The sequence below is a fragment of the Microtus pennsylvanicus genome, chromosome 10, assembly GCF_037038515.1.
Source record: "Microtus pennsylvanicus isolate mMicPen1 chromosome 10, mMicPen1.hap1, whole genome shotgun sequence".
Classification (NCBI taxonomy): domain Eukaryota; kingdom Metazoa; phylum Chordata; class Mammalia; order Rodentia; family Cricetidae; genus Microtus; species Microtus pennsylvanicus.
Window position 1 is genome coordinate 69,852,917 of NC_134588.1, and position 19,483 is coordinate 69,872,399.

Consider the following 19,483-nt stretch of genomic DNA (forward strand, 5'->3'; position numbering starts at 1 on the left):
AAGCCTACAGCTCCCTGATGACTGGAATCCCTAGTAACCCTAAGGTACATCATCTGAAGTCAGAACAAAGCCTCCATGACTCATTCTGCTCATCTTTTATCTCTCTAGTGGCATAGCCACAGCCCCCTGGATGAGATCTCAAGCTAAAGCTTAGGTGCAGAGGATGTTTGGTGTATCTTTTACTCCAGGGTAGCCAGTGACTGTCTTTCAAAAGAAGAGTTTTATAATTCCTTGCTGTGGAACAATGGCCTTGTACATTGTAAATATTTGTCACTTGTATTGGTTTAATGAAATGCTGATTGTCCAGTAGGCAGACAGGAAGTATAGGTGGGGTGACCAACAGAATTCTGGAAAGAGGAACAGCTTAGTCTGCAGTCATCACTCAGACACAGAGGAAGCAAGATGAGCATGCCTCACTGATAAAAGGTACCAAGCTATGTGGCTAACACAGACAATAACTATGGGTTAAGACATAAGAGTTAATAAGTTGCACACAAATTGATAGAGCTAGAAAACATCATTTGGAGTGAGGTAACCCAGACCCAGAAAGACAATTATTATATGCACTCACTAATAAGTGGTTTTTAAACATAAAGAAAAGAAAACCAAACTACAAATCACAATCCCAGAGAACCAAGACAACAATGAGGACCCTAAGAGAGACATGTATGCATCTAATCTACATGGAAAATAGAAAAAGACAAGATCTCCTGTGTAAATTGGGAGCATGGGGACCATGTGAGAAGGTTGAAGGGGAGGGGAAGGGAAAGAACAGGAGCAGAGAAAAATGTATAGCTCAATAAAATCAACAAAAAAAGTTAATAAGAAGCCTGAGCTAGTATGCCAACCAGTTTATAATTAATGTAAGCCTCTGTGTGTTTCTTTGGGACTGCATGGCTTTGGGACCAGGCAGGACAGAAACCTCTGTCAACAGTTCCTTCTCCCAGGAGGGGTTGGGGGCTGAGGACAGGTAACAGGGGATTAGAAAAGAGGCTGTGGACATGGCTTCCTTCTACACAGTTATTTAAATATAATGAAGCACATGGCAACTAAGAGGCACTCAAAAGACAGGGGACTTGCATTACATTATCATTTTCCACTGTAAATATAAAATCACATCAAAATCCAATGATGGTGAGTTTAAAATATCTAAAATGCTTCAACCTTTAGCCCCACTGTGGACAAAAAGGTTTTCTATTGAAACCCAAATTCTTCCCTTTCTTTAAATTTCACCAAGGAAATTTCCTTGGAATATTTTTGAAAATCACTATAAAAATATTGAACCCACAAAATATATAATATAGTATTTTGGCATTCTAACATGACTGGCTTTTAATCTATGAATAAGGGAACCCTTTGCTGAACTTCTGTCTTGCTGGTATGCAGAACACGCATCCTGTAAGACCAAACTACACTTTATGTGAGAAATGAGAAATTATGAGCATTGAAGCTGCCTTGAGGATTCCTTGAATTTTAAATTCTTAGAGATTGTTTCCGTTGGCTGCATAAAGCTATTCTTTTTTAAAAGCCCTAACTTAGCCACAACAAGAAATCTTTTGAAATAGGAGAAATAGTTGGAGCAAGGAATTGGCCTCATTAGCTGGCCTGAGAAATGGCCCAAGATCCCTTCACTGTCATCAGAGAGCACCATCTGAGCAGCTGAGGGAGGACACAGCTTCAAATCCATCTGGTGCTCTGGGCTTCACATCGCTGTCTTTTTCAGCAATTGAGATGCAATCAACTCTTTGGCTCTTTGTATATCTTATACATCTCATTCATATTTGATATCCTTAATAATATTGGCCCAGCCCTTCAAAGAGATGGCCCCGCACTTCCTATAGAATGAACCTCTGTGTTCATCCATCTCTCTCCCTGTCCCCACACTCAGCACATGCATTGGTATGGAGGTCTAGTTCCACCACATGGTTTTATTTTTCTTGTTACTACGACATAATACCTGACAAAATGGACTTCAGCAAGGCAGCGTTTGTTTTGGCTAATAGTCTGAGGGTAACATACAACACAGTGGGGAAGGCAAGTGACAGGAGAAAGAGGCAGCTCTGGCCACATTTCATGAGCAGTCCTGAAGCAGAGAGATGGATGCTGGTCATTAGCTGACCTGCTACTCTTTTCTGTTTTGATTCAGCTTGAGATCCCAGCGCAGGGAATGGTACTGCCTTCATTCAGGGTGGGTTTCCCTTTTTCAGTTAAACCTTTCAGAAAACATCCTCATAAAAATGCCCCAGGAGTGTTTCCTAGGTGAATCTAAATCCAGTCGAGTTGACACCAAAGACTAATTATTACATATGCCTAGTGTTTGATCTTCCGAGAATACCACATGCCAGTATGTTGGGGTGAGGGGTTCATATGCTCTGCTTTTGCTTGTTCTAAGAAAGGACTTGGACCCGTGTGCATTCTCGGCCAGTGCTCTCTCTCTTTGAGCCACAGCCAAGCCTGACCTCCACATATCAGCAAGTGAAGGAAATAGCACAGGTACAACTGAGCTTTCTCCTGGTTCTTCTACCATGGTCTTTTGTGGTCATTTCAATCACCATATTGCAGCAAGGGATCTGATATATTTTCATGTATGTATTAGTCTTGTCATGGAAATCATACTATGTCTAAAATGAAATATAGCATGCTTATCTTTCATGTTTATAAAAATATTAGAAAGATGGCTTAATTAAATTAAATCAAATTAATGGCAAACTAATTAAACCAAAACTTTCATAGTAAACACACAGATGGGGACTATTGCATGCTTTTATTTACAAATATTTCTTCTTGTACATATAATCTGAAAAGATAGGAAAATGACCTGTTCATGGTTGTCCTAGTCCTGGCTTTTGTAAGTATTCATCCTGCAGCATTGCTTTTACATGCTATCTTCCACTCGTAACTGTGTTCCTTGAAGCTTCACTTACAACTGGAATTACTCAACCTTTTAATAAAGCTTCCAGTAATGAAGGGTTGTCAAGGGTTTGTTCTTTTCTCCTGGCATTGTGAGAATCAGAAGGACCAATATAAAAGAAGAAGAAGAAGAAGAAGAAGAAGAAGAAGAAGAAGAAGAAGAAGAAGAAGAAGAAGAAGAAGAAGAAGAAGAAGAAGAAGAAATAAAAGATGTGTGTGTATGTGTGTGCCCACATAGCAAGGTTTATGCAGAGATCAGAGGACAGCTTGCAGGCTCTCCCCTTCTATCATGCTGGTCCCAGGGATGACACTCAGATTGTCTAGCTTGATACTAAGTGGCTTTACCTACTGAGACTCCTCACCAGTCCTATACATTTGTTTTAGGAAACATTCAATGGCCTGTGGGGCAACTCAGCAGACTCAGTGGTAGGGTCCTTCTGGAACAGGTGAAAGAAACTCTGGTTTCAACTCAGTACCAGTGGAAAAAATGACTTTGTATTTCACATTTTAAAAAAGCTAATTCAAGCTTTTTCTTGATAAACTGGTTCATCTTTAGTCACACTGCTATGGCATGGCACAACTCTCCAAGTGTGCCCTCAGGTGAGCTTTCCCTTCTGCGAAGTGACTCAGGGGCTCTGCCCTTATGACCAATTGTTGACTTTCCTGTTTCAGTCTACCTTTGTGTTTTATACACTGCTAAGATGCACGGCAATACAACCCTTGCTCCTAAAATGTACCTTTATCTCTCGCTCCATTTAGCTCCATCCTCCCATTCGACATCACTTGTCTCTGGATTCCTGGCAGTCTTTTGGATTAGAGTCTCAGAGTGTTTCAGCCTGTCTCTGTGAGAACATCAATCTGGGACCACCAGAATTTTCACAGTGTGAATTGCTCTGTGTGCATCTGAACTTCTGTTTGCCATGGAAAAGGGAAAAATCGGTATTCTCTGAGAATTAGATAATCCATTAACTAAGGTGAATTCTATAATTCCTTCCCAAATGGAAGAAGGGGGAGGAGACTATGATGACTTCTTTATAAGCTGGCCCTTCATAGAGTAGTTATGTGTATTAAAAATAAATAAAATGAAATATGGTTTCACTGTTACAGAACAGTATTAAATCTCACAACAGGCAACCAGGGCTGGTGGCTACTTTATCAGATGGAGCAGTTTATTTCATGATCATAGAACACTTGTGGAACACTGCACTTCCGTTGATTCGAGGGACCGTGTTTCCAGTCCTGTCAAACTCAGGCAGGAAAGAAAGGAAAGGAAAGGTGGAGCAGGCATAGAAAATGAGAAGAACTGGTAAGGAAATGGAGGGGAGGAAGGGAAAAGACAGACAATGGTCTCCAAATGCTCTTTGCTAAGCCTGTTTCAAATTTTTGTTAAAGTTTTAAATAGTGAGACCAAGAAACAGAATCTGGTCTTCATAGCAGAGCCGTTGGCTCAGCGGTTCCGCTGCAGGATGGAGCCCAAGTGAAAGTGGCCCTCACTGCTCTGTCCACCGTACAGCAGGGCCCAGGTGGAGGGGGCGCCTACTGCTTCTGACTACTGAACTTATGAGCTTAGGAGTCCCTGCCCAGGTAAGAACGGGCCAGCTGTCCCCAACCCTCCCTAGCCTCACCTCACGTTTCCATCATTGAATCGAAAACCAGTTCGCTGCACCTCTCTCCCGAACGGTAGCAGGTTGCCAAGTGCTAGTTCCCAGAGAGGTCTAGCTAACAAGATGCCAGGCGGTTAGTTGCTATCTCCTCTGCTGCTCAAGCAGACAGAAAATATGAAAACGTAGATTGACAAGTGCCGCAGGTTGGGAGCGCTCCCTTAAGTCACCATGAGTAACGTCTCCTTTTTCTTTCTAAACAGAAGCAACTATCTGGGAAATCGCAGTTTTTGTTTTCCTTCAGCGAGGGCTGTAGTATTTAATTAGCATCGCAGCTGTGTCAACATGCTTGTGATATTTTATAGCAATTTTCCTTCAATATTTCAGTGCAGGATGAATACTCTTTCCAGTCATCCTTCATCTCTCCATGAGTCACACACATTCCCCCTGCGTTGCCCTTTGCCCAGCCTGCCTGTGCATACAAGAGCTTTACTCCATCAGTGCTGATCAGTATTTCTACTGGGCAGAGTGTGTGTGTGCATGTGTGTGCATGCATGTGTGTGCATGTGTGTGCACATGTATATGTACGTGTGTGTGCAAGTGTTTGTGTGACTTACATATAAAAAGTAGTTATATGTAGCTACAGAAACTTAAAAATATTTATAAAATTGCTTAAAAATTGTGTGTGTGTGTGTGTGTATGTGCATGCATGTGTGCAAGTGTGTGTGTAAGCAAGAGAGCAACCTTTGGTGTCTTTCCTCAGGTACATTCCACTTTGATTTTTGAGACAAGGTCTACACTGGCCTGTGGCTCACTGCCTTAGGTAAGTGCCTGGTAGTGACCCCTAGGGTCTACCTAGTTGGACCTTCGCTGCAGCAAGATTTCACACACGACAAACTACCACACCTGTCTTTTTACATGGGTTCTGGGGTCTTCATGTTTGACCAGTAAACACTGTTGTAATGGAACCATTTTCAAGAATCTAAGCTCTTAAAAAATTTACTATTTTAAATTAAAATATGATATCATCCCCCCTCCTCCTTCCAACCGCTTCCTTCCTTTCTTCTTTCTTTCTTCTTTCTTTCTTTCTTTCTTTCTTTCTTTCTTTCTTTCTTTCTTTCTTTCTTTCTTCTTTCTGAGACAAGGTTTCCCTGTAGCTTTGCTGCCTGTCCTGGAACTGGCTCTTGTAGACCAGGCTGGCCTCAGACTCATAGATAGCTACCTGCCTCTGCCTCCTGAGTGCTGGGATTAAAGGAGTGTGCCACCACCGCCTGGCACCAACTCCTTTCTTGCCTTCCCCCCATTCCCTCTCAAATTCAGAGTATCTTCATCTTAATTATGATTGTCACATACACACAATATACTTATGAATAAACATATTAACACAGCCCTCTTTGCTTCAAGCGAAAAACACAGCAAACAACACAGATTCTAAACCACATATTTGTTCCTTTAATGCTTCTATATAGTTCCTAGCATCCCAGGTATGTGAGGATGCAGCTGTCACTGCATGAGTGTGCAGTTCAACATTTGATGGTAGGTATCAGAGGCTTGAGAAGAGCCCTGGCTGATGTAGAAGAACCATCTCTGCAGACATACACCACACCACACTCATCTTCTCAGCATTATAACAGATGACGTGTCAAGGCAGCAATCAGAATTCTTGGCCGAAAAGCAGTTGAGAAGGTGCATGCTCACTGTGTGGAGACATTTAGGAACACCTAAATTTCACTTGCACTCTTCCTTCTGGATGTTGTTAAGAGCAAATAAATATTGTTATGATAAAGAATATGCAAAGTCTCAAAGAACTCTTGCAATCTTAAATGGTAAAGATGATTGGAAAACATTGTACCATTTCCTGTCAACATTTCCGGTTTCTTACTGAAGCACAATGAGTGCCCTATCTTGCAGGGATACTTTTCTATCCCTAATGTAGTGCTGTGATATAAGCTCAAACATCCGTCATACAAGGCAGGAAGAAGTCCTTGGGTTTCTAAATAATGCGCGCAGATCCTCTTGATTTTTGTTACATTGCTTTAAATGAGGATCTTACGTGAGTGTCACAGCAACCAGGTGATGACCGGCTGTAATGTACAGCGAATATTCCTGAGTATGATGCCATCCCACAGAAGAGTCCCTCGGAGTTGACACCTTCACTACTTACACAGGTTAAGATGGGGAAATCTCAAAAGTACCAGAAAGTGCTTTACTAATTATCACACTGAGTCTAAAACACGCTGCCCAATTCCATGGTTGGGAGGTTCTCTCGAAATGCAAAGCAGCCAAAGCCTACACCAGTATACCACTGTGTATAACTGGAGTAGCCAGCAGTGGCATTAATCAATCAGCAGAGAAACTCTGACCGAGGACACTAACACCGTAGATCAGAAAGGAACTACCATGTGGGCTCAAGCAGAGGTTGAAAGGAGATTGAATCTTCCCTGAGTCTGGTCTTATGTCATGTCAAAGTCCTTTCTACTTAGGTTTTGAAAAATCAATCAGTACATATCAATATTGTGTACTATGACAAGAGCCGTCAAGACAGTGGTTGTCACAGGTGTGCAGTGTCTCTTTAGAGGCCCGTTTCTAGTTTTCTTGGCCCCAATCCATCCTCTCCCCAGCCTCACTTTCTTCATGCCCCTCTTGGTTTCCTGTTCTTCTCTCTAAGACCCCACAGTCTCCTTTGGCTTTATTTGTTTTAAATCTATCTCATGTTAGAAACGGTGAGAAACTTCTTAGCTTGGCATTTTGTTTCCCTTAATTTGGGGAAGACATTGGGAGTACGAGGGGGTTGAGTTATTGATCTTGGCACTCCTTCTGAAATTAGAATTGCAAAGCATTTTGGTACTTGTCTCCACTTCCCCTGGTCAGCCTGGAAAAACGGTTTCATGCTCCTTTATATTTTTCTTATAATGAATAGGATCCATGGTAGACTTTTGATTCCTGAAATCTAAAACCCTGACCAATATATTTTCTTAGCAGACGAGGAACTTAGAAAAAAAAAAAGAGCATGCCAGACGGGCTAAAACAACTCATCTGGTATATTGAAGCTAATTAGACATGCAACATAAACACCGCCATGATGAAATGCACAGAAAAAGGCTCTTCACAAACAATGAGACTATAAAATGTTACATCTGATCAAAAATGTTTAAAAGCACACACAGCTTGCCAAGATTATTTTCCAAAATCCATTATTTTTAGCACAATAACTGCAGAGAGCCAAGTCACCAACGAACTTCACTTTCAGTGTGAAGCCCTGGACCTAAGCAGCTTCAAGAGAGACCACAGCACAGCAGGCGTGCAAAGATTTGTTTCCTGTGACTTTAAATCTGTGGGCTTTGCTCAGATTTGGTCCTAGTGAATGGGTACCTTTGCCTAACTTTGGGTTTTAAGTTCTGGGCATGTCTTATCCCTATTTTTTTCCCCTTCTTGCTTGCGTGGCAGAAGACAAAAAGGTTGATTTCACACAAAAAATTACGGTTCCCATATATGAATTCTCAAAAGAAAGAAGATAAAAGTAAATGAAAGAAAGAAAGGAAGAAAGAAAGAAAAAAAGGGAAGGAAGGTAGAAAGAGAAAGGAAGGAAAGAAGGAAGAAAGGAAAAAAAAGAAAAGAAATACCAATAAGAGAGGACCAGATGAACTAATGGCCCACATTGTAAAGTCCTTAGGAACATGCTGATAGCTAGTAAGATCAGAAAAAGGACTGACTGTCATTGTTTTAAACATTCAGATCAAACAGTTTCTGTGTAAGGGTGGGGCTGTGGAAGAAACAAAACTAAGGCTCCCTGGCTGGTTGGGCTTGCTGAAAAAGAGCTGAACAAGGTGATGTGCTCAGCATTCTGTCTGAGCAGAAAAGGAAGCCTATTGTTGTGTTTATATTTGGTTCTAATCATATTGGCACATAACAGGAGGCTTAACCCAGATCAGTGAGGCTGTAAGAAATGATGCAGGGAGGCTGCAGGGAGGAGAGGAAACACAAGGAAGAACATTGTTAATGTGGGCTCAGTTGGCTACCACCCACCAACTCTTATTCTTGTTGAGAAACTTCAGGCGAAGCAGCAAATTCTTCAGCCTCTCATCAAATTAGTCACAGAATGCAACACACATTCAAACCACGGTCAGGGGAGAGATTTCTGTAAAGACTGAACAGTGTGGGTTCAGTTCTGCTGAGTTTTGACAGGGTTGTACAGGTTCTCTGGAAGGGTGCAGCAAGATAGCAAAACCATGGGCAACCTGGTTCTGTACTTGCACACAGCCAGGCATGCCCTGTCCTGGGCAAGCGTCTCAAACTTCTTCCAAAACAGGAGAACATTTCCGCTTACTTCCCCACAAATCTCAAAAGGACCTTCAGCAGGAGTTTCCCGTTGAGGATGCTAAGCTGACTTGCTGGGTCCAAAGGTTTAGTGGAGGCACCACAGAGCTCAGTGAGGGAGAGGCCATGCAGGGGGGCTTTGGTGACTGAAACATACACCGTCTATTACCAGCCAGCAGAAAGCATTTCTCAGCAATCTCTGATGACCTTATGCTTCCAGCCCTGAGCCGCACTCAAGGGTGTAAAACTATTATCCAGGACACTGGCAGACAGTGACGACATCATTTATGAAAAGAGCAAACTCAAACATCTGCCAAACAGGCAGGGCTTTTTAACATTTGTTTCTTTTAATGACCCTTCCTAAGATTTGTTATGAATTCATAGTACTAATTCACTCACCTAGCAAGCCTATATTCTATACCAACTGTGACATGAGCCTGTAATCATTGGATCTGCCTGGTTGCGGACAGTAAAATCTTTTGTAGTCTGCATTTTGGACGAGTTGAAAGGTTAGTGATGAGTATGTTTAAAACGAATCTATCCCAGTTTGAGGTTAGTTACTTTAACATAAATTGAACCAACATTCTAAATAAGTCTCTTATGTATTTTTGCTTCAGGTATTGCTTGAAATAGATGGATACTAAAAAACCTGAAACAACTTTTTTTTTCTATAACAAAATAAAACCAAAATGAAAAGCCACTTCCAGTTACTCAAGGGTTAGGGATAGAGTTCATGGGTAGAACACTTGCTTAGATCCTGGGTTCAATTTCCAGCTCTGGAAAAGCTGGTAAGTCAACTGATAATTTAGTATATATACATCAGAGGTCAAAAATATTCGTAATAGTAAAAACATTTCAAGATGGAAATTTTGGAATGGAAATATTCACAAATAGAAAGTGTGGCCGCCGGAATAGGATGACAATCTGTCCCCACTGTATTTGTCCTTTGCCTGAGCAGTTTGTCCCTTGCAATGAACTCAGAAAAAAGAAACATACCTTGTGCCAAGCTTTGAGAGAAACTTAACAAATAAAACATGTTCATTTAGCAGTTTTTGAATAAGGCAAGTGATGAAAATTTGTTTCTCCTTAGAACATTACAAATTGCACCTTCTCATGCCACTCACTATGTCTTTTAATTTTGCTTTTATAATATTATTATTATTATCATTATTATTATTAATTATTTTTGTGGGAGGGATATGAGTGTAGGCATGCATGCGATATAGCAGAAGTGTGCAAATCTGAGATAGCCCTTGGACACTGGTCCTGTCCTTCTGCCATGGGCCTCAGGAATGGCACTTGTGGAGAGAGTGTTTATACCCACTGAGCCTTCACCCTAGCCCACTCTCACGATGTCTGTTTTCTCTTCTCCAGTGTATCTTCCATGGTTATCTATGTAATATCTTCCCATCTGGCCTCGACTTAACTAATACTCACCTTTGCAGATTTTAATCTACTAGCTACCCCACTTATTCCATGTAAAATTATGTCCTGGGAGCCACTCACAAAGATAACTTTTCATATAATTTGGTCAACAACATGTACTGCAAAGTAAGGCCTGATTTTACAATGACTTGGGACCACTATGCTGCCGTACATATAGAATAAAGATATCTATTATACACACATACTATAATTATATTGCTAGATATGTGGCATGGAAAAATATTTATTTTTTCTTTTGTGGTACTAAGGATTTAACCCTGGGCTTTATACAAGCTAGGCAAGCAGTCCACAGCTCCAGTCCCAATAACGTGCTTTATATAGTTATTTTTCTTGTACTTAGGATTAAGCCGAAAGCCTTGTGTATGATAAGTAAGCACTCTGCCCTTCAGCTATACCTCCAGTCCCTTGACATGGGATATCTTTAAATCTCACAAGAGATTCTTGCTTCCATGTGACAGATGATTGAGTAGCCATGAGTGGGGGGGGGGATGTCCCAAATAAACCATTCTTTAGAGTGCCAACACAGATGACTACTCTAATCATTTCTGTTCTTTGGTCACAGGCATCAGGCAGTGAGAAATTATGTCAAGAAGGCCAAATACAGGGATCAGATACCCAAGCTAACCAGAAGACTTCAACTGCAGGTCAGGCATAGGTCCCGCTCAGGCTGCAGAAGGCACTTAACACTATGTCTTTCTCCACAGCAGGTCTAGAGTCCCATCTGAGCAAGGTCATTAGCCCATACCCAAAACCTTCTTTAGAAGCATGTCCTCTATAAATTTCCCCAACTGGGTTAAAACAAAGTCCAAAACACCATTTAAGTTTCTTGCAATAAGAGTTAATAGTGCTAGTAAAACTCAACAAAGGAAAAATTAACAAAAACGAAACCATTATATTATACATAGTGATTATGTCTCTGTCTACCAAGAATGTGAGAAAAGGATAATTTACAGAAACATTCAGGAGACAAGAACATGGGTCACACTTGGCACTGCAGGTGCCACCCTGTCTCCCCTGTGTTTTCCTATCTTGTTCCCCTTGCCAGGCATCGAGCCTGCCTGGCTCTCTGTCTAGTATAGGCACTATGTGAGAAAGCAAAAGTGCAAGAGAAGCGATGGGGCCATTGATGCAGTGAAGTAAGCAGGCAGCATAGCAAGAAGGCAGGTAGGTTGGCATCAATACGGCTTTCCCTGGTGTGCAGATCAGAAAGGTGATGGGGCAGGCAGCATAGCCAGAAGACGGGTAGGTTGACATCAATAGGGCTTTCCCTGGTACCCAGATCAGAAAGCACCTGGGCTGTAAGCCTTTCCTACAAGGCAGAGCTCAGAGCTAGAGTCTACCCTGATCCATTCAATGAGCGGATACGGGTCAGATGGGCAGGGCCGAGCCAAGACAGATGGAGGGAAGGTGAAGGACCGCGTTAAAGTTGAGTTTTCCTCTGAGAACCAGGAAGCTCCTGGAAGATTTTAGCAGTCACTACACTTTTATTTATCATCTTAAAGATCACCCACGATTGCTGTAGAACAAGAACTGAGGCAGGAAAAGTGTTAGGGGGTCTTTGAACCTAGGGAGAAGAGATGGTGGTTCTAGGCACCGAGAGCAGGATGAATTCTTAGATCTGGCTGACAGCACTAGCCAAGAAATTGGTTAAGTCTGCAAGTGACAAGAAATTATCATGGGGCCTAGTTGGACATACTGCCATAGGAACAGGATTTGATGGTGACAGACTGGCCTGACTTCTTCTCATCTAACTTTTTGATGCAATTATCTATCTCCTCAGCTCCCGTCACCAGGGACCCAGGCCTCTCAGCCATCCTCCCTAAGGGGCTGTATTGCCTCAAACTATGAGTCAAAAGCAATTCTTCCTCCTGGAGGTAGCTTCTCTGAGATACTTTGTCATGACAAGGTTAGGAATACAACCACAGAGCCCTGAAGAGCCTGCCTCCCCTTTTAGCTGCTTTTCTGACTGACCCTTATTCAAATGAAACTGGTACTAAGGATATGGAAAGGCCCTGGCAAGTTCTCCAAAAGAGAGGAAGTCAAAGACAGTCTGCACACAAAGGGACCAGCAATGCAAGCTCCCCTACAGCTGCAAATACTTAAGGCCAGCTCTGCAGATCCACTGAAGAAAGAGCTGCCCCGAGAGACATTCTCACATGCACACTGTGTTCAGCGCAGCAGAGGGGCAAAGAGACATTCCTCCAACTGAGATCACAACCTTGTTTTAGGAAGCAAGCAAGATTACTAGGCTCACTTAGTATAACAGGCCTTATAAAAACAGAGGTCCCTTACAGGAAGAGCAACAAAGCACCCTCAGATGGAACCCCAGGCTGAGCTTCCATTAGCTCACTTCAAGCCATTGTCTTTCCAGATTGTTCCCTCCCTGCCATTTCCATCGCTGTGCATAGGAGCAGGAACTTCAGGGACCTGGTGAGCAAGCTTCAGGGGCTTGTGAGAAACTGTGCTCTCTAGTATTTTAAAGGAATTGTTGCTTTCTTCTGTGATAGAGGTCACAAAAATTTCTGTGCTGGCATCTGAGCATGTCATGATATTTTAATAGGTGGAAGAGCCAGCATTTTGGTTAATCACACTGATAAGAAGGGCAAAAAAATTATAACAAAAGTATAATTTGGGTACTCACCCCCTTTTCCACAGGCAGAGAATTTATTGAGTGGGAGAATCTTGTAGCACTCAAATACAAGGGATTCTTTGAGTATAAGGGACCCTCACTGAGAAGTGTACCCCCCCAAATCTGGGTTTCCTTCCTGGAGATAGGCTTAAAGTACGAAACCACTGGTACAGGACGCAAACCAAGATGTTTCTAGAGCGACTCTGCTGGAGTCACTACCCTGGCATTTGCTGAAGGGCCGCTTGACAACAGTACAAGGATTCGAAGTTCAATTCAAGTCAACAGTATTTACTATTTTTGCTACCTAAACTACCTAGACATCCTTCTGAAGTACATGCATATTGAGCTACTAAAAGCTGCTAGCTGAAAAATTTCCACATCAATCACTTCTGAGATAAACGAAAGGCAGAACTACGGAGCATCTATCCGTGGAAATTTAAAGTAATGTCTTCCTTTTCCTTGTTTAGAAATAGCTGGAGCCTGCCCATCTGAGTGAGCCTTAGTCATATCCCTGCTGCTGTTGCCTGTGGAAACCCTCTCCTAGTACTGCCTGTGGTCCACACATTTTCTTTGCTGTCCCCTTCAGGGCTGTCCTCTTTCCTGTTTCCAGGAGAACAGAGCGGGTCTGGTTAGCTTTCCAATCAATATCAGTTGCTGAAGAAAAGCCACGTATTAAACTGTCAAAACCTTGTCTCAACGCCTGATGGCCACTTTTGGGTGTCCTCATTAGACCTGCTCATTCTGTATTCTTAGCCATCTGCTCACAGACCTAACAAGACTGCATGTGTGCAGCTTCACTTTTTAGGAAACCACTATTTAAGTCCTGTTTCTTTACATCTAAGTGGTCCAATCAATAATTGTGGAATAACAGAATAATGATCTTGATTTATTTAATTTATGACTTTTTTCTCAGTGAACTAGATGATCTCAAACAAGAACTTTTATCTAGGCCAGACATAGTGGCACATACCTTTAACCCCAGCACCCAGGAGTCATAACTGTCAGTTCAAGTTCAGCCTGGTCTACTTACTGAGCTCCAGGACAGTCAGGATTACATTACAAATACCTGTCTCCAAAAAAAAAAAATAAACCGTTTATCAGTGATCAAATACTGCAAAAAAAAAATACAATGCATAGGCAATTGAGGCCAAAATTCCCATTGACATTTTACATTTTATTAATTAATATATTTTTGTTTGTTTGGTTTTTTTTTTTTTTTTTGAGAGAGAGAAAGAGGTTTCTCTCTATAGCACTGACTGACTGTCTGGGAACTCACTCTTTAGACCAGACTGGACTTGAACTCACAGAGATCCTCCTGTCTTTGCCTTCTGAGTGCTGACAATAAAGGTGTGTACCTCCACCGCCCTAATTAATATTTTAAGCTAACATACATAATATGAAGAGCCATTGTGGCATTTTAAAAACAAGATTCGTTCATGTGGACTCTCCTCGTTTTATGTTTTGAGATTATAATACAATTACATAATTTTCCCTTCCTTTTCCTCCATCCCAATTCTTTCACCTCTCCTACCTCGCTCTCTTTCAAATTGCTGCCCTCCTTTTTCATTAATTGATCTCTCTCTCTTTCTCTCTGTCTCTCTCTCTGTCTCTGTCTCTGTCTCTCTCTCTCTCTCTCTCTCTCACACGCACACACACACACACACACACACACACATTCCTAAACACATAAACACAACCTGTTCAGTCTATACAATATAACTTGTATGTATGTTTTCAGGCCTAAACATTTGGTATTGGATAACCAGTTGATGTGCTCTTTGAGAGATGGCTCAGAGGTTATGAGCACTGGCTGCTCTTCCAAAGGTTCTGAGTTCAATTCCCAGCAACCACATCGGGGCTCACAACCATCTGTAATGAGATCTGGTGCCCTCTTCCTGACTGTAGGCTTACAAGCAGACAGAACACTGTATACATAATAAATAAATCTTTTTAAAAAAGACAGTTACTTCCATTCTCTGCATTCTTTAGTTGCCTGTAGTTCTTCGTAGGTGAGGGCTCACAGACTTCCCTCTCTCCACACTGGCATGTCTATTTCCATTATCTTTGTTCAGCTCATCTTTCCGACCTGCCAAAGTACATATCCTTAGCATCCATCCCACCCTCCTTGATGGAACACCGATTACACAGTTTGAAGAATTTGCCTCCAGTAAAAGGCTGGGCTTGATATTTAACTGTGCTTGAGTTTCACGACTGAGATACTCTTGGCAAATAAAATACAAGAAAATGCTTGATATTGAATTTTTAGTTAGGTTCTAGAAAAATCTATAGGAAGTGGGGTCTCTGTCAGAGATTGAAGTCAATATTCACCCTCAAAGTTAGATCAACAAGACAGGTTTAGAAGTGTATATCTGTGCTCCTGGTGCTTGGGAGGCGGAGGAAAAAGGACTAGGAGCTGGCAGCCAGCACGGGCTACATGGTGAGACTCTTCTCCTACCAGACAACCAATCAACCAACCATGACGACAACAAAACCCAAATCAGCATTAGAGATGGCACATGAGAGAGTTGTAATAAAGAAAAAAAAACTCGAGATGGCAGGACTAAGTAGATAGAGTTACAAACACTAAGAGCTACAGAAGCCAAAAGAGGCCAACTATGCCACGTGCATGTGTGAAAATGTGGGTGGGCTCCTGTGGAGAAAGAGTGCCAGTCACGGCCTGTGGGACAGTGGGCTTTGCCTTCTCATACTTTCTTTTCCTGTACGTCCGCGCGTGAGTGCATACTAGGCAGTTCCTACCATGCTCACTGCTCATGGGCATGGTCCAGAGCAGCAGCATCTGGCCTGGGCCAGCCCACGGCACTCTTCAGTTTGTACTGTGACACCTAGTGCTTCCAGCAATACAGCAGGGTTTGAAAGGATCTCTTCTTATCCACTTGGGAAATTGAAAGACAGAGAGTCATTTTTAGTTTACTTTTCCTGCAATCCCAGACCAGCGAGACTCAAGTAGCGTTTCAGCATGGTACAACCAACACTCCCGCGTCCTCATCAACACTCACTTTCACATAAAGCCATTAAAATCACAGCCATTGCTTTGAGAGTCGCTTTAAAATGCCACCATGTAGCGGAAGGGAAGGCAGCCTGCTGTCTGGCATTGAAACTCATTTGTCTTATCAGTACTAGGGTTTTTTAGTTGCGATGGTTAGCATCCTAACTAACGCAGGACTAAAACTCTTGGACAGTATTCAGAGCAACAAGGCAATGTCATGCTGGATGAGACGGGCCCCTGAGCTCAGCTGCACACTTCTCTTCTTTCCAGTAGAGAAATCAAATAGGCGAGGATGGAAGTGGAGGGGAGCAGAAGCCACCCTCTGGGATCCTGTCTTCCAAGGAGCTTGTTGATCCTCCCGGTGGTCTTTGAATACCCCTACCGTCACAGCACCGCACCCTTATCAAATGATAATCCTGAAATACTCAATAGACGAAATAAGTAGAAATTCAAATAAACATAAATTAGTTGAATATTCTATTTATCAGTTCAGTATGTCCTGAACTCTTAATAAGACTAAGTCATAGAATATTAAAATGAATATAAAATATTTAGTACTGCTAAATATACAATACTTATTCTTTGCAAACTCGTATTAGAAAGGACAAATTCATAGCTTCCAAACCAACCAAGCATTATCTTCAACACCTCTCTTGACAGAGAGCAGAGGACTGGTGTATCAAGCCATTCTTCTTAGGGGTCACACTCACTGTCCATATGCCTTGTCTGCTGGGCAGTTCTTGCGTTAGTTAACTGTCATCCTTCACGTTTTAGCTGTCAAAGTGGAGTAAAAGAACAATTATTTAAACCCATTTAAACATAGGTCTGAAGTCACTACACAGGGGTTGAGTTACAGTCCTTCATGGGGCCCAACTCCTGGCAGGTCTGATAGCCAGCATTTATGAGATGGGTGGTGTGCCAAGTTCTGCTATGAGGAGCAAGAGCAGTCACTCTCTATCATCAAGACTCTCCTAAGATCTGCCCAACACTGTTCTATTTAACACTCCGAACGACCGCTTGGAGGGCACGTGCCTACTGTCAGAATCTTTTTTGTCGTGGAAGATTCCATGGCAGAGAAGGAAGCTACTGAGTTCAAACAGAGAAGCAATGATTCAAACCTAGGAAACTTAATTTTCAAGCTCTTTCCACTACCTCTGATCTTTCTCCACGTGCCCCAGTATAAGACCACAGAGCAGCACCCAGCTTCCTGTCCCAGGAAGTCCGAGCCAAAGGTATTGCTGACATCGTCGTGACTGAGCTACCACACTGCGGTAAAACTGCTTCCAGAGCTACTCACGTTCTTTCCTTGCTAAAAAGATAATAAAGATTTACTGGTCCTCGGCTCCAGCAACCTGGGATGCTGGCGAAAATTTGATGGAAACTTTAAAAAACTGCATTCTATTTTTCCAGACTAGACTAGGATGATACTGTACAGGGCTATGTTCTCTGGATACTCTATTTATTGAGATTTTTATTTTTTATGACCAAAGTGGGTATTTGGTTATGGCTGCTTTAAAATTCTTCTGAAATAAAGATTAAAGTTGTGCCTTAAAACAGGGAACTCTGGGACCTCCATTTCCCATCTGTCTGTATTATAATGGACACCAAATTACTTTCCAGGGGGTACTGCGGGTTGCCTGGGACTACTCCTATGGCTCATTGCTAAGCAAAGTCAGACATGCTTCTACTGAGACTTATCTCCCTGTTAAACACTACAGCTTCCATGAGACAAGCTTAATTCCACCCCAGCCTGGTCGGAAAGGCAGAAGGCTTAGTCTGTCCTGACAACACCGAACAGCTGGCTTCCATGTAGAAATCCTGCAGCTCTTCACTGATCCAGAAAAGTCTTTCATAAGCTTGCCCGAGGAGCGCATACCTACGGAGGAGTCTGCTCCTAAAGCCATGGATATTCCTCATGCCATCTGGTCTTTCTTCTTTTGGACTCTAAACATGCCAGGAATGTGTGTACACCCACCCATATACACACAACATGAAAAAAAGTCCTCCGGGCTTCATCCCGGAATTAAAGGCGGAGGACAGCAAAGTGACAAATCTGGAGCACTTCAGATCAAATTTGATGAAAACGCTCCCCTTTTCTCACAGAATCGATTTTCAGTCAATGCTGTCTGGGTCGGTGCTCTGGTCCTGGCTGAGGGATGGGGCGGGCAGCAGCCGAGAAAGGTTATCACGGTGTTTATGACGAGGATGTTGTTCTTGACACTGGACAGCCTCCCTTCTAGAAAACCTTATTGGATATATTTCTCTTTGGTCTCAATATCAGCAGGATGGAGCCAAGCAATTGGTTTCGTCTCACTTATGAACACCATGAATCACGCTTGCCTCCTACCCTGGGCTTCTGCAAGGCAATGTCAGACGTGGGGCTTCCCTGTAAAGGGGGCTGGATTCAACTCACCCCCATCCCATCTCCCCCCTCAAGAACAGCTTTTGATTTCCTCTGTCTATTGATTTTATCTTCCTTTGTTACAATGAATAGATTTTTACTAGCGTATTCCAAGTAAGATTTTCTGAACGGATAAAGATCTAAATCAATAACTAATATCTTTGATGTTTTCCCCTGAGGGTTATTCTCATAATCCCTTCACTGCCTGAGAGGTCCCTGAAATTTTCCTTGACTTTCTTTTCCTCCTCATTACTACCGTTGACGATGTTTCAAAATCAAACCTCTGAATTTTGACTGCCAATCTCTCAGCTCCAGGCATGGGATTTTTCTCTTGTGGGCCACTGCAATGACTTACTTGGTCTCATTTTTGTCTAACCATCCCATATCTGTCCTTAGACTCTCAGGAATGCATAATATCCTTAAATGGCTTCTCTTCATCCTTACGGTCCAAATTCCATAATAGACAATGCAAGAACGGAGAAGATCTAGAATGAGTGCTTCTTGACCTAGCTAGAGTAACGCCAAGGCATTAACCCTTCCTAAGACATTTGCTTATCTTGTTCTCCTGGCATTGGGTATAGTTACTCTTCATTTCCAACTAATGTCAACTCACTCAATCCTCATTTGAAATGTTCCCAGTGGGGTGAAATTTTCTACTCTTGCAATGTTTGGTTCAATTTCCACTAACTGGCCACTAGTAACCGTAACCTTTATTGCTTGGGAAGCACAGATGCTTGCATTTGCTCACAGTTACTATATTTCTTGCCATGGGATAGGAAAGGAGCTGTGTATGTTATGTCTTCAGCTTTATGCCCTAAGTTGAGCACGGTGCATGGCTTATTATAGGCATTTAGTAAATATTGGCCCAATGATTGAATGAAGTAGGCTAGCATTACAACCATAGCAAAGAAAGGCACACACACACACACACACACACACACACACACACACACATTTTTTTAACCTAAGGAAGGCTGCTTTTAAAGCAGATGACATTCATTACATTACAAATGGAGAAGTAATTCTACCCACTAGAGAACTCAGTTTCTCAGGCTTCATTGAACTGCTCCCTAGCTTCTGGGAGACAGACACTGTGCTCCCTTCTTTACAGAATTCTTCTTCCTGCAGTCAAGTTCATATGTGGTAACAGATCAAGATTTTACCAAATTGAG

At 42.3% G+C, this 19,483-nt stretch overlaps 1 protein-coding gene and 1 long non-coding RNA gene across 4 annotated transcripts in view; both read right to left on the reverse strand.

The window, feature by feature from the left end:
- Rarb (retinoic acid receptor beta) overlaps positions 1 to 19,483 on the reverse strand; it is a 649,902-nt gene that overhangs the window by 385,044 nt on the left and 245,375 nt on the right. The window lies entirely within an intron of this gene.
- LOC142858312 (uncharacterized) lies at positions 5,941 to 16,680 on the reverse strand. 2 transcript variants are annotated; one of them, XR_012912005.1, is made up of 4 exons: positions 16,540 to 16,680; positions 16,023 to 16,326; positions 13,934 to 13,969; positions 5,941 to 6,257 (listed from the first exon to the last, which is right to left on the reverse strand). It is a non-coding gene; the product is annotated as an uncharacterized LOC142858312 (long non-coding RNA). The 2 variants fall into 2 exon arrangements; XR_012912004.1 differs by having other exon boundaries at positions 16,023 to 16,334.